Source organism: Physeter macrocephalus, chromosome 3 (assembly GCF_002837175.3).
Source record: "Physeter macrocephalus isolate SW-GA chromosome 3, ASM283717v5, whole genome shotgun sequence".
Classification (NCBI taxonomy): Eukaryota; Metazoa; Chordata; class Mammalia; order Artiodactyla; family Physeteridae; genus Physeter; species Physeter macrocephalus.
The window spans coordinates 1,361,169-1,366,885 of record NC_041216.1 but is presented as its reverse complement, the minus strand read 5'-3'; positions in this window follow the sequence as shown (position 1 = coordinate 1,366,885).

Genomic DNA, 5,717 nt, shown 5'->3' with positions numbered 1-5,717 from the left:
TCTTTAATGTTTACAGTTCCAGTCTGTTATGTCTAGATGTGGATTTCTTATGTTTTCTGTTAAGAATTCATTGTGTTTCCTGAATCTGAAGATTAATGAGTTTATCATTTCTAGAACAAACTCAGTTATCACTTCAAATATTACCTCATTCTCATTCTCTCTCATTTATCTTTCTTGTACTCTTATTAGACATATGTTGGATTTTAAAATTCTATTCTACCTAACTCTCAATGTTTCCTATTAAATGATTCTGATCACCAAATTCCAATGTAGGGTGGGGGTTCCCCACACCACCAATCAATGCTCCAACACCAGCTGGATGTCCTACAATTCAACTCAATTCTGACACTGTCCACCCATACATAGCATCCAATTCCACAGGTTGAGGGTTCAATCCCACAAGACCACCCCCCTCCACTTTAGATGCCAATGGCAAGTCCAGCGTATCACCTATGCTTCTGACCAAATGGCTAGAAATCAGAGATTCCTATAAGCCCCTCTTTGGGTTTGATTAATTTGCTAGAGTGACTCACAGAACTCAGAGGAACATTTTACTTGCTAGATTACCAATTTATTATAAAAGGTTATAACTCAGGAATAGCCAGATGGAAGAGATGTCTAAGGGCAAGGTATGTGGGAAGGGGCAGAGAACTTTCAGGCCCTCTCCAGGCACACCATTCTCCCAGCTCTTCCATGTGTTCACCAACCAGGAAGCTCTCCAAGCCCAGTTCTTTTAGGTTTTTATTGAGGCTTCAATATATAGGCATAATTGATTAAATTATTATTATTATTATTATTTTGTGTGTGTGTGTGTGTGTGTGTGGTACGCGGGCCTCTTACTGTTGTGACCTCTCCCGTTGCGGAGCACAGGCTCTGGACGCGCAGGCTCAGTGACCATGGCTCACGGGCCTAGCCGCTCCGCGGCATGTGGGATCTTCCCGGACTGGGGCACGAACCCGTGTCCCCTGCATCGGCAGGCGGACTCTCAACCACTGTGCCACCAGGGAAGCCTGATTAAATTATTGATCACTGGTGATTGATTCAACCTCCAACCCCTCTCCTGACCCCAGAGGTCAAGGGGGTGGGACTAAATGTTTCATTCCTCTAGTCACATAATTGATTCCCCTGGCAACCAGCACCTATCCTTTGGTGCTTTCCAAAAGTCATCTCATTAACATAAGCCCAGCTGTGGTGGAAAAGGGGGATCTTGAATGACAAGACACCCGTTTCATTTCATGGCTCTAAAGTAATTTCAGGACCTGAGGACGAGAGGCTAAATATAACAAAAGATACTCCCACTGCTCTTATTGCTCAGGAAAATCCAAGGGTTTTGAGAGCTGTGATCCAGGAACTGTGGACGAAGATCAAATATATCTAAGAAATATATTTTGGTCAACTGAATGACCAAATATATATTCCTTATAAATCACAATATTACATATGTTTTACTTCTTTTCACCTCTTTGTTCTATCTCTTGTTTATTTATCCCCTCTTTCTCTCTTCAATGGCATCTAATCTCAAGTTTATCCTGTTCACTGAGGTTTTCTTATTATTGTTTCAATGACCATATTTTTCATTTTGATATTAGAAATTGTTGTCCAAACTATAGTTTATCCTGTCCACTGAGTTTTTTATTTCAATGACCATATCATTCATTCTTAATTTTTTTCTTCCATCTGCTCTTTAGTATCTTATTCCCTTTTTTTTAGAATTTCAAGTCCTTATTTTATGACTTTAATTATATAAAATTTTTGTGAAGTATGTATTAATATTCTCTTTGTTGTATCTGCTGACTATCATTCATATGAATTGCTTACTCATGTGTCTTGTAATTTTGGATTGTGAATTCATCTTAAGAGGGATTTTCCTATGAGAAGTTTTGTGGCCTGAGTTATGGTAGTGTTCCTACAGAGTGATAAACTTTACATCTTTCTAACACCTCAGAGGTAATATTGACCTGCAACTAATGTAATTACTGGCTATAGGTTTCTACATAATGTAGTTTAAATTTTGGACTCAAAACCAGGGCAAGAGGTAGGCACAGAATTTCAATATCTCAAGAGAAACTTTTTAAGACTAGGATCCCAGTCAGAGACCTTATCATTTCCCTGTGATGTGAATAGATTTTTAGTTCCATCTAGATAGGCACCAAAAGCCAAGCCCCTGGTAAACTCAAATTCACTAATCCACCACCTACCCCATTCTAGGCTGCCATAACATCACCTCAAGTACTTACATCTTTTTATTTTTTGCACCTGGATATTTCCTTTTCATATCCAATGGTGTGGCTGCACCATAATTTACTTAAATCCTTATTTATAAGTATTTAGGTTGTTTTCCCTTTTTTTCACTCTATTAAGCAGTATTGACATAAATATTCTGATGGGTATTTGTTTTTGTGGATATTGTTTAGCATAGAGTTGAAATTAGACTATTAATTTAGTACCAATATTTCAGGTTGTATGAGTTTTTTTCCCAGCAGCATTCAGCAACACAGGGAAGTCAGATAGTTGGAATCATCCAGATAGGGGTTCCCCACTCAGGAAAATGCAATAAAAAGATATTCTGGCAAGAGAGTTTAGAACTAGGGTAAGAAAGTCACTGACATTTTGAATCATAGATTCTGAAGTGGGTAAGGAGGGAAATAAAAACAGAGGAATCAGAGTTGGTAGATTAGAAGAAAGTAAGAATCAGTGAGTTGGAGTCCCCAGGGAAATGGGAGAAATGGAATGATTACACCATAAGTACGGGAAGTAGCGGTCAGAGAATAGAATGTCTGAACAAGTGGAATAATTTTTCAGTAATGGAAAAGACCAGGTGTGACCATAGGTGGCTGAAGTAGAATATCAGTGGTGGACCTTTTAGTGATAAAGAAATCAAAGAAAAGAGAGGCCAGAGCATTGAATGGGGTCATCTACCTGGACACTGAAGTCACTCAGGATGATGGACTCAAGACTAAGACATTGAGATAAGTACAAAGTTTTCATAGAAAAAGAGTGTATCCAGGAGATCTAACGGTGACAATACCAGGAAAATGGTGGTGGGTAGCACCAGCTTCTAAGGAACAAGGGATCTCCTAATTGGAAGAGAGGAATAATGGTTTAGAAGGAGTCAGAAGGAACAAGGAGAATACACTCCATTCCCACCCTGAAGTACCTTAGAGTTTGAGAGAATGAACAGTCTCTACTTGAGAGATATACAGGCAAACAGTGTCCTCAAGGGAGATCCAGGTTACTGTTAAAGCCGGGAAATGCAAAGAACAGTCAATGAAGAAGCAATCTAAGGAATAGGGAAGTTTTCCAGTCATGTAGCTAGACTTCCAGAGAGTACAAGGAAAAGTTTTGTGAAACCTGGGAGGCAAAGGTTTTGGGGTCAAGGGAGAATAGTCAGAATATAATGTTATAAGAGAGAATAGGAGACCAAATGGGAATTATGATTTGGATGGTAATCAAAGAAACAAGGAATGCTAAGCAGAGAGAATTGCTAAATCAGACAGAGGGAAAAGGGAATTGCAGTAGCCTACTAAATCATCTGACGTGGAGTTAGGAGTCTCAGGTAGTGAACAGGAAAGTCCAAACCTAGTCATTAGGCACTCAGGAATGGTCAGTCATCCTATCAGCTTTGGCCTTGTGTTTCTGCTTCCAAATAAGGGTCAGGCAAAATACCAAGGGATCACAAGGACCAAGAGGAAACCTATATTGTAAAATTCTGCTCTGAAGCACCCCTACAAGATTCTGTCCAGAAACATGGGAGGGGGTCATGCTGACTGTCAGTGCTCTGTGTCATTTTGTGCTCCCTCTTGCATGCCCCCAACTTCCTGACTGTCACCCACTCTGACTACCTCATCTTCATGGGGTGATATAAATGATGTGAAAGGGCTTTGGAAAATGTAGTAAGTTAAGTACATGGGGGCACTGACTTCTCCCCACTTTGGTCATTTCTGCTTTAGATCCATTCTCTTTGGTCCCAACCCCCAACTCTATCCTAGCCCTTGGATCAATCTCTGCCTACTGAGGGGAAAAACTACATGTTATCCCAAGGAATAGGGACTACTCTTATAACTCCATTTCTTCTCTTTGCCATTTCCCATAACCACTCTTCAACCTAGAAACTGGGACCATTGCTCTGGTTTGTGGGGCTTTCTTATTGGCTCCAAAGGGAGGAGTATGTATGCTTCATAATGGGCATTCCGACATGGGGAGATGCGAGTGGTAGTGTGTGAGCTTCTGCCAGTTTCTCATTTTCACAAGATGACTAACGAGACATATGCCATTTGAAAGGAAGTTACCTCTAATTTCCCCATCTCAACCCCAGCTTCCACCTCCTCTTTCTGTTCCTTTTGTTCTCATTATCCAATGCAGCTTCCTCCCTTGTCTCCTCAATCTTTTAGCCCTCAGCCTACTCCCCAGCCCCATCCACCTCTTTCAGACTTCAGCCCTACCCAGTTCCCTCCTGCCACAGGAAGTGTCATCCCTTCCTGCCACCCTACCTTAATGACATCCATGTCCAGCTCTTTCCCTGTCCCTTCCATACCATCTACTTGCCACCCTGTTCATCCTGCTTCCTTTCCTATTACTCCTTTATCTGTTCCCCTATTCCCCCTCCTAGCCCTTCTTTCTAGACCCTTGAACTCTGGTCTTCACCTACACTCCAGCTACTCCCAACCAGACCTGTTGATTCACAAGTCTCATTCTGGAGAGATAGTTACTCTACTACTGGGACAGATCTGGTACAATTCAGAATTGCCAGGACTGTGGATTCCCAGAAGCCTTCCCTGGTAGACCTAGAGAATTCAAGATGATGGCCAAACAACATTCAGCTAGAAGGTGAGCTCAGTTCCTTGCAGGAGTCCTTTTCCATGATGGTGTTTTCAGCCATGAGCAGATCCTGGTTATCTTACTATCTGTATTTTGCCTTCATCCTAATCTTATCAATCCTCTTCAGATGCCAATCAAAATCCTAATAGATATTTTCAGGGAACTCAAAAAGCAATTTATATGGGAAGGCAAAAGGCCAAGAATAGCCAAGAACTGGTAGGAAAAATTTCTGTATGAGATATCCTAACCTATTATAAAAATTATAGTAATTAATATAGTATAGTACTGGTACAAAAATAGACAAATGGCATAGAATAGAGTCCAGAAACAGATTCATACCTACATGAACACTTGATTTAAGACAAAAGTATCACAGAAGAAAAGTGGGGCTAGGACTGTCTATTCAATAAATTGATTCTGGGTCAACTGGATACTCTTATGGAAAAAAAACTAAGCTAGTTTTCTACTTCACACTACACTCAAAAATCAGTTTCAAGTACAACCTAGATCTAAAGTGAAAAGGTAAAAACATAAATCTTTTAGAATTGCTGTAGTCATACTTGGCTATTGAGCACTTGAGATGTGCTGTTAAGTGGATTTTAAACACTTGTACTGTATTTTAAACACTTAGTATGAAAAAAAACCTTAATGTTTATATTGAAATGTTGAACTGATAATAATTTGAATATATTGGGTCAAGTAAAACATTTTTAAATTTTATCTGTTTGTTTTTGCTCTTTTATATACTAGAACATTTTAAATTGTGACTTACTTCATGTTATTGGACTGCACTTATCTAGAAGGTAATATAAGAAAATATCTTCACAATATCAAATTAGGAAAAAATTTCTTAAGTGACATTAAAAAGCACTAATCACAAAGGGAAAGACTGATACATT